The sequence below is a fragment of the Macaca thibetana genome, chromosome 3 (assembly GCF_024542745.1).
Source record: "Macaca thibetana thibetana isolate TM-01 chromosome 3, ASM2454274v1, whole genome shotgun sequence".
Taxonomy (NCBI): Eukaryota; Metazoa; Chordata; class Mammalia; order Primates; family Cercopithecidae; genus Macaca; species Macaca thibetana.
This window is the reverse complement of record NC_065580.1, coordinates 161,013,550-161,023,200: the sequence shown is the minus strand read 5'-3', so window position 1 is coordinate 161,023,200 and position 9,651 is coordinate 161,013,550. Positions and strand designations below refer to the sequence as shown.

At 43.2% G+C, this 9,651-nt stretch overlaps 1 long non-coding RNA gene across 1 annotated transcript in view; it reads right to left on the bottom strand.

Moving 5' to 3' along the window:
• Positions 1-1,808: 1,808 nt before the first annotated feature.
• Positions 1,809-9,651, bottom strand: part of LOC126951567 (uncharacterized) — a 30,222-nt gene continuing 22,379 nt past the window's right edge. The window contains exon 4 of the long non-coding RNA XR_007724531.1: positions 1,809-1,969. This is a non-coding gene — a long non-coding RNA (uncharacterized LOC126951567). The remainder of the gene's footprint in view (positions 1,970-9,651) is intronic.

Here is a 9,651-nt window from a genome sequence, read left to right as displayed (position 1 = left end):
AAAACTGGCAGTGGTGTCTGGAGGGAAGGAAACGGCTTCCTAGCGGGAAGGATCAGGGCAAGGGCTATGCATGCTTCTGCGTTTCGTGTCAGACCTAACGCCTCTGTGCCACTGCCCGAAAGAAAAGAAAGATCTGGAGGATGTAAGTGCTGGAATCATCACATGAACACCTTTAGGGACAATGTTCTAGAGGCCCACCCCTATGGCCCCTTGGATGGGAAATAGCAATATCATTTCAGGAAACATCAATGAATTTAATAACTTAACATTTCCTGTAAAGAGAAAAAGGAAAGAATGACACGTTCAGCTGGCAAAAACTTTGGTGTCTAACATATGCCAACTCTTCCTTCTCTAAAGGCTTCAAAAGTCAAGGCCCATGTGAATACAGAAACATCACTGATCGAGATGACCGTGGTTATTCAATATACTTCTGCCGCAAGGACACTTCCAAATGCTATCTAAGAGTTTTTCTGCAAGGAGTTTGGAATCGCTCCTGTAAACCCATTGATATTTTTGTTACATTGCAAGGATTTCCCCCTAAAGTAAGGATCAGACAAGAGCCTTAAATGATAACTTTTTAAAAACCTGCCTGCCTTTCTTTTTAATGGAAGTTTTCTCTTTCAAAGGTGAAGGATGTTGTTTTTCATGAAAGCTTTGTTGCCACCAACAGAAATTCAAAGTAGAGAGCTAGAGGTGAATCAGGTAGGATTACCTACATTGCTGTTCTTGGAACGCAGCTCCACTTATGGGATAATTGTCAACTATTTTAATATTCTATTTTCCAGGAAAACATAGTCCATGTTCAACAGAAGCCCAGTAAATTCCAAAGCGGACAATCAACAAAGCAGACTCAGTCACCAGGCAAGATATGACTACATCTGGGTCAACAACATGAAGAAATACGTTATCACTGTGTAAATATGAACAGTTCCAGGAAACAGATCTTTGCATTCCTGCCTTTTGTTTCACTGAAACCGGGACATGGAGCTCATGCTTCCAGACAAACGTCAAGTCTACTTTGACTCTGGCTTTCCCCAAGTACACGAACACTCCAGGGAGGCAGAGAGATGCCTGGCTGAAACCAAAGAATCTTCTGGCCACCCCTAAACCTGCCCCTGGCAGTGGCCTATACAAAGTAAGTCTGAGAAATGTAATACATCTTAGGAATGCACCTGGAAAACAGCAATATTATATCCACCCAGGGAAAAGTCTTCCTGGGGATTAGAGTGGGCTCTGAAATTTGAGGCTTCTCAAGCTTTCATAATTGTTATCCCAATTAATGTAACTGCAGACACCATTCTTATATTCCCAGGTACAATAATGTCCCATGCCTTTGAAGCTCATCAAGCCATTTGCTTCAACACTTGAGGAGCCAAGCCCCAAGGTTAACAGCCCTCCACGTGAGCCTATCATCTGCCTGCTGTACAAACGCATTTTCTTTGCATTTCAGTCATGCCCTGACCTTGGAGAGGACGATGTAAAGGGGAACGCCTGATTAACTTTCCATTTATAAACCAATTATTTTACTATTGGCATCTTCATTCTGCAATCACTGACATAAAATCTTTTACAAAACAAAATGTAATAAATGAGAAATCGATTGGACTTTTTTAAAGTTTGCTTTGAAGTCAGCCATTAATAAGAAATGTCCTTTAATAAGAGAGCTCTGTCTGTAGTTCTTCGATGTCAGAGCCCAGCTGTGTGGCTGCTGGAGGAGATGAAGCCACATTCAATCAAGGCTTAGGAACTCTTCCTTGTTCATCTTTAACTGCAAGGACAGGGGCATACTATTTTTCTTTTTCTTTTTCTTTTTTTTTTTTTTTTTGGTAGAGAGGGGGTCTCCCTAGGTTGCCCAGGCTGGTCTCAAACTCCTGGACTCAAGCGATTCTCCTGTCTTAGCCTCCCAAAGTGCTGAGATTATAGGTGTGAGCCACTGCACCCAGCCAGTACCAGAAGTACTGCTTTTCTACTTAAAAAAGAGGGAAAGAATGTTTTCATGTAGATCTTCGCATGCTAAAATCACACCAAAACCTCATGCAAGGTCAATGAAGAACAAAGTTATCTGTTCCCACCACAGAATCTTTGCATCGACTGTCACTGTCCCAGACACTCTTTCCCAGAGGTCAGCATGGTTCCCTTCTTTATCTTCTTCAGTTCGTCATCAAGCGTCACCTTTTGGTGAGACCTTCCCTCACCTCCCTACTGACAATTATGAACCAGCAGCCCTGACACCCGCATCCCTTCTCCACCCTGCTTTCCTCCATAGCACTCCCAGGCTTGACATTCCTTATATTGTGTCCACTCCTCCCTTTTGATTATTGCATGCCTCCCCACCATGAGAATGTAAACTCCTTGAGGACAGGAAGATCCCAGCAACACCTAGAACAGAAGCCAACGTAGAGCCAGCACTCAATAAATAAAATGAGACATATACATAAAGTATTTACAATGGAAAGTCAAAATACCACTGCCCGTCATGAACAAGTCATTCCCCTTCTCTCCACAAAGACAGACAGTGTGGCCAAGCCACTGCCCAGGTGAGCCAAGAACAAAGAAGAGAGAGAAAAACTGCTCCTGTTCTCCCACATCAGATAAAAAGCACCGTGCCTTCCATGTCACCTGGGAGCCCAGACTCAGGCAACTACCACGATCCCTGCCCACACCTCCACCTGAAACTCCAGAGGGAAGAGGGGTAATGTTCCCTCTTGCTTCTAGTTTGCTTGTGGCTTGCTGGTGAGTCGTATCCAGGGCCAGCTCCATGGGAACTGCTGTAGTCACACCCAGGGTCCCACACTCAGAAGAGTCCCAAGCTTGGTTTCATGCTCTGCTGTGGCCATCTGGAAATTCTTGCCAATTTTACCTTTGAACCTGGGACAGTGGAGCATGCACGTGAGCAGAAGAGATTCGTAAAACCAAAAGAAAAACTTTGTATTTTAGTACCTTTAGCAGCATTTTTTCTCTGCTTTTTCAACAAGCAGATCCATATTTTCTTTTTGCACTGAGCCCTAAAAATTATGTAGTTGGTCCTGGATGTATTCATGTTCTTTGTGGAGGGAAAACTTTCGAAGGTGGAGAAAATCCACTCTGTCTAATGGTTCTGTTCTCCCAAGTTGAAAGAAGCGTGGTCATCTCTTTTTGGCTAACAACAGCAACAACAAAGCTTAGATTCTATTAAATCCCAAATCAAGGAGAATAATTGAGCTGACGAGTTGCTTTGAAGGAAAGAAATAATAGAGAAAATTCTTTTATAAAAATCATTACTGGAAATGCTAAGAGTAGCTGGGAAACTACTTTTGTTGTTGGGAAGCTATTTTTGTTGTTTGGAAACTTCAGAAGGTTATTTATTGAAGTCACATCACAATTTCTACTACATGTGCACCATGTACCAAAAGGGAATTGTTAATCCACCTCTTCCCAAGGGAAGAGTCAGAATTAGTGGACATAAAACCCAGGGCTTTACAAATACTGAAGAGAACTTGGCTATTCAACAATTATGCATATTAATAAATGGCAAAATGCATCATTAATTCTATAACTTTCTAATTTTGAGAAAACTCCGTAGACTCACAAGTTAAATTAAAATAGAAAAAAAATTAAATGCATTGCTAAAATTTAAAAGTTAGATGGGTCATTCACATGTTGAATGAGAACGATACCCAAATTTGATAAATTTCAAAAGATCAAAAAGTTCAACTTCATCTAACTTGTGATGGTTAATAATAAGCGTCAACTTGGTTGGATTGAAGGATACAAAGAATTGATCCTGGATGTGTCTGTGAGGGTGTTGCCAAAAGAGATTAACATTTGAGTCAGTGGGCTGGGGAAGGCAGACCCACACTTAACCTGGAGGACATAATCTAATCATTTGCCAGCAAACATAAAGGAGGCAGAAAAATGTGAAAGGAAAGACTGGCCTAGCCTCCCAGCCTACATCTTTCTCCCATGCTGGATGCTTCCTGCCCTCGAACATCAGACTCCAAGTTCTTCAGTTTTGGGACTCAGACTACACACACACACACACACACACACACACACACACATATATATATCTTCTATTAGTTCTATTCCTCTAGAGAACCCTGACCAATACACCAACTGAGTCATATTTTCCTAATTTGTCAATCCTTCCCTATTTCTCTATCTCTACTATTCTATGAAAGATAATACAAGACCTAGGAAATAAAATCAAATACCTACAGAAGTCAGACATGTAACGTAAACATGCGAACCAGGCTGAACACAAGATAGAAGGGGTAAGACAGTGGGACTGCATGTGTACCTTCTAAAACTTGTTTGAGGCAGGATATTCCTTTGTCACCCAAGCTACAGCACAGTGGCACAATCTCAGCTCACTGCAACCTCCACCTCCTGGGTTCAAGCAATTCTGCCTCAGCCTCCCAAGTGGCTGGGATTACAGGCGCGCACCACCACACCCAGCTAATTTTTGTATTTTTAGTAGAGACGTGATGTCACCATGTTGGCAGGCTGGTCTCAAACTCCTGACCTCAAGTGATCCGCCCACCTCGGCCTCCCAAAGTGCTGGAATTTTACAGGTGTCAGCCACCGTGCCCAGCCACTTTTTAAAATCAAGGGATCTTCTGAATCTTTAATCAAGTCAGGATCTTCTGAAAAGCAGAAACCAGGGCAGGATTCAATGCACAAGTAATTTATTAAGAGAAGTGCCTATAAGTCTCTTATTCAGGCTGCTATAACAAAATATCATAGACTAGGTGACTTATAAATAGCTGAACATGATTTCTCACAGTGCCAGAGGCTGCAAGTTGGACATCAGGATGCCAGCAGCAGGGTTAGGTTCTGGGGAGGGCTCTCTTCTGGGTTGCAGGCAGCTGACTTCTTGTTACATCTTCATATGGCAAGATAGGACAAAAGAACTCTCTGAGTATTTTTAAAGGGCACTAATACCATTCATGAGGCTCCACCCTCATGAGCTAATCACCTCCCAAAGGCTGTCACATTGAAATTAGAGTTTCAAATATGAATCTGGGGGGAAAGACATTCGGTCTACAACAGAGAGAACATGAGGAGCAGGCTACCAGAGATGTTAGACCATCATGTAGGTCTGACCTCCTTGAAGGAGAGAGGGAAGGAAGCAAGGTGAATTAGATGCTTCTTCAACTACAGTGCATTTCTCCAGGAAGTTCTGCAAGGCCAGTTGGGAGGCCTCAAGCCACAGTCAGAGGCATCTCACCTCTCCCAGAAACAGGCCTGTCTGGGTATCCCACCTTGCTCAGTCATGAAAAGCAAGGTCTCGGGCCAATCAGTGATGGATTTCAGAGCACAGCAGCTAGGGCTGTTGGTCAACAATGCCACCTGCTGTCATAGATCTGAGGCCATTCTCATATCCTCCATAGTGCCCAATAGAAAACACCTGAAGGTCAGCAATCTGAGATCGCCCAGGCCCTTGTTAAACTCTCATGCTTCATTCTCTCACCAACTGTCATCTCTCCATGCCTATACCTCACTACCAACCAAATGAAAGTTTAGCTATCCATTCCATTCAGAAACATGGAAATAATTCATTCCTTGAAAAATGGACCTTGCGGGACCTGTGCTAGGAGCAGACACAACTTCAAAACAAGCTGTCCTTACAGACCTGTTGGAAGTCAGTCACTGGAGTTGCCTTCAGGCCAGAAAGTTTGCATCAGGTGTTCAGGTTGTTCTGTTTCCCCACAGAGGTCACAATGCCCCTGACTGAATGTGGCTCCATGGTTGGATAAGTTATACAGGAATAAACCACAATTAAAAAATAATAATAATAACAAATGTTTATGCCAGCTTTTGAATCATAAAGCAATTTCCCACCCTTTCCTTTCCATACAGAAAAGTGTTCCCCTTAGGAAACTTCCAGTGATGCCACTGCTTCTTCCATGGATGCAAAAAACAGTGTTAGTGTTGTATTTTCAAAGTTGAGAAGGAAAAAAAAAAAACCCAGCACTACCAAACCGAGGACCTGGGAAAATATCAGTGGCAGTGTTGCCACACAGAGGGACTGAAAATATAATGGCTGCATTCCCCAAGGTAGTCTCAAGTTACCAAAATCATTCTGTGGAAGGCCAAGAGAAAATAAAGAAAAAAGATCCCTGTAAATACGGAAGCAGTGAAGAGAGCAGCAATAGAAGGGCAGCCTTTCAAAAACACAAAGGAATTATGAAACATGAAGGAAGATTAACAGCTAAAGCTTCACAGGAACCAGAAGAAAACAGGCAACTGTCAGAAAGCCCAGGAACCCTCATACTCAACATGTTCCCCAGAAAACACCCTGCCCTAACGTGTGGGTTTTTTGTTTTGTTTTGTTTTGTTTTTCAGGAAATGGAAACCCCATTTCTTCCACTGCACCCATCAGAAACCTGTCCATGTTTGACAACTTCTCTCCTTCGCTCCTATACAACACATCACCTGGTCTTCTTGGTTTCGTTTTCTCTTGAATCCACCTACTTCTCTTAACCCTAACGTCCACCCTGGTCCAAGTGAAGGTCACATTTTGCCTACTCTTTAACGATGGATCATCCAACTGGTCTCCTTGAGTCAACTCTTGCTACATGCCCCCATCATTCTCTAAAGAGTCCTCAGTGGTCCTCTTAAAACATAAATGTAATCCCAGCACTTTGGGAGGCCGAGGTGGGTGGATCACCTGAGATCAGGAGTTTGAGACCAGCCTGCCCAATATGGTGAAACCCCGTCTCTACTAAAAATACAAAAAATTAGCTGGGTGTGGTGGCGTGTACCTGTAATCCCAGCTACTCTTGAGGCTGAGGCAGGAGAATCGCTTGAACCCAGGAGGCAGAGGTTTGCGGTGAGCCAAGATCATGCCACTGCACACCAGCCTGGGCAACACAGTGAGATGCCTTTATTTATAAATAAATAAATAAATAAATAAATAAATAAATAAATAAATAAATGGGATCATATTGTTCCACTGTAGTCTAAACCTCTCCAGTGGGTTCCAATCCAGTTGTCATCACAAAAACCCTCATGCTTGACAAGATCCTGCATGTTTGTAACCCCTCCCTTTCTAATATATCAGCCCCATCTCCTCAGTCCCTACACAGCAACCACACAGACCTTCTTTGGGTTCATCAGATATCATGCTCCATCTTACCTCAGAGCCTTTGCAAATACTGTTCCCTCCACCTTTCCTCCCTCTCTTTGCCTATTACTTCCTGCATTGCCTGAAGCGCAGACGCCAGTTCCTCAGGAAAACCTTTCCTAACATGCCCTGCCTACCCCATCCCAGAACAACTCAGTCTATATATATATATACTTTTTGTAGCATGGTTGACATTTTTAGCATATTTGTAGGGTGGTTTGACTAATCTCTGTTTTTCTATCTCGACTTAATGCAGAAACTATGCCTGCCTTTAATTTTCTCAATCATTCCACCTGTGGCTAGCCTAGCATCTGGCTCATGGATGAATAATTGGATGGATGGATGGATGGATGGATGGATGGATGGATGGATGGTCAATCGATCCATTGATTGACTGATTGCTAAGTACCGGAATATTGTAAAACCATAAGCCAGAAATATTATAAATCTATAAGCCATCTTTCCAGGGGCAGAAATAATATCAAATGTAGATAGAGGCTAATGGGTAAATATACCACTTTTTTAATGTTTTAATTGCTGAATAGGTACCATATGCACATACTTCAAATCTACAAGGTGTCCCCTGAGAAGATTTGCTCCTGTTCTGTGCCCTTCTGCTCTGTTTTTCACTGCCTTTGTAAGCAACTAGTTCAATAAGTATCTTATATTTGTTGTGTTTCTTTGCACAGATACAAGCAAATGTTATTTTCACTTTCTTACACAAAAGAGAGAATAGTATACACAGTGTTTTGACACACTGGATTTTGTCGTTGCTTTTGTTTAACCTAACAACATACTCCAGAGCTCTCTGATTCATTCCCTGAGAGCTTTCTTACTCGTGGTACAGCTCCGTGGCAGTCCATTGTATGGATGCACCATCCTTTATTTAACCCTTCTCATCTTGCTGCTTCGTCTTTTGCTATTTGAAACAAGGTGGCAATGGGTAATATTGGGCATATGTCATTTTGTACCTGTCTAGGTCAGACCATAGGTCACTTCCTACAGAAGTGGGCCAGCTGGGCCAGCTTGTAAATGCAGTGGTGGTTTTGATAAATTGCTATCCACAGAATATTTTTTTAAGACAGGTTCTCACTCCATCATCCAGGCTGGAATGCAGTGGCATGATCTCGATTCACTGCATCCTCCACCTCCCGGATTCAAGCAATTCTCCTGCCTCAGCTTCCCAAGTAGCTGGGATTACAGGCACACGCCACCGTGCCCGGCTAATTTTTGTGTTTTTAGTAGAGATGGGGTTTCACCATGTTGGCTAGGCTGGTCTTGAACTCCTAACCTCAAGTAATCCACCCACCTCGGCCTCCCAAAGTGCTGGGACTACAGGCATGAGTCACTGCGACCCATGGCATTTTAAAGTAAAGGTTCAAAGAAGTTGAATAAAGGTAAGTTAGGAGGTGGTGGAGTAAGCCGTAAAGGCAGAAATGTCTGGGTTTGAATATGAGTTCTATCCATCATCAGCTTTGTCAACTTGAGTTAGATAAACTCTCTGAGCCTCAGTTTCTTCATCTATAAAATGGAGACAATATTCCTCTCCACATGGCTGAGGATGAAACAGAATAACACACATGAAGCATTTAGCTTCTTCTCTTGCATGCTCTCATGCAATCCATCACTTCAAACATCACCCATCACAGGAAGGCTCCCAAGTCTCCTTCTTCAGCTGAAACCTGCCCTGTTTTTCCAGGTACCCACTGGATTCTTTCTCTTGTATATCTTGTATGCCCCCAGTCTTTGTTTTGTTTTGTATGCCCCCGGAGTCTCACTCTGTCGCCCAGGCTGGAGTGCAGTGGTACAATCTTGGCTCACTGCAACCTCCGCTTCCTGGGTTCAAGTGATTCTCCTGCCTCAGCCTCCCGAGTAGCTGGGCTTACAGGTGTGCACCATCATGCCCAGCCAAGTTTCTGTATTTTTAATAGAGATGGGGCTTCACCATGTTCGCCAGACTGGTGGCCTCAAGTGATCCGCCCACCTCGGCCTCCTTAAGTGCTGGGATTACAGGTGTGAGCCACTGTGCCCAGCCCCATATCTTTAAATTACAAAATATCCGGAACAAAACCTTCTCAAAAATGCCGTTTAAAATGGTATTATTTTCCTGCATTCCCCATTTACCCAAAGACCAAGATAACTGAGAGTTTTCTTCTATCCCCCCTTCTCCCTTTACCCACACTCTCAGTTCAGTCACCAACTCCTGATAATTTTTTTCTCCCAAATCTTCTGGAATCTGTTTCTTCCATTTATTTCCATTCTGACCCAGAACAGGTGTCCAAGGTTTCCCACCCAGACTATTGCAAAAAAAAGGGGGCCAGACTAGTCTGAATGACTCTGGTCTCATAACCTTTCAGGAAAACCTCTCTAACCAGTCCTAAAGTGATCTTTCTAGAATACAAACCAGGCCTTGTCTCTCACTTGTTTGCCCTCCACCTTCTGTGGGCGGTGTCTAAAGGAATAGCATGTAAACCGTATAAACCACAGCCTTCTCCCAGGCCGCACCTCCAGTCCCTCTCCTGGCCTCTGGCCACAGCAAACTT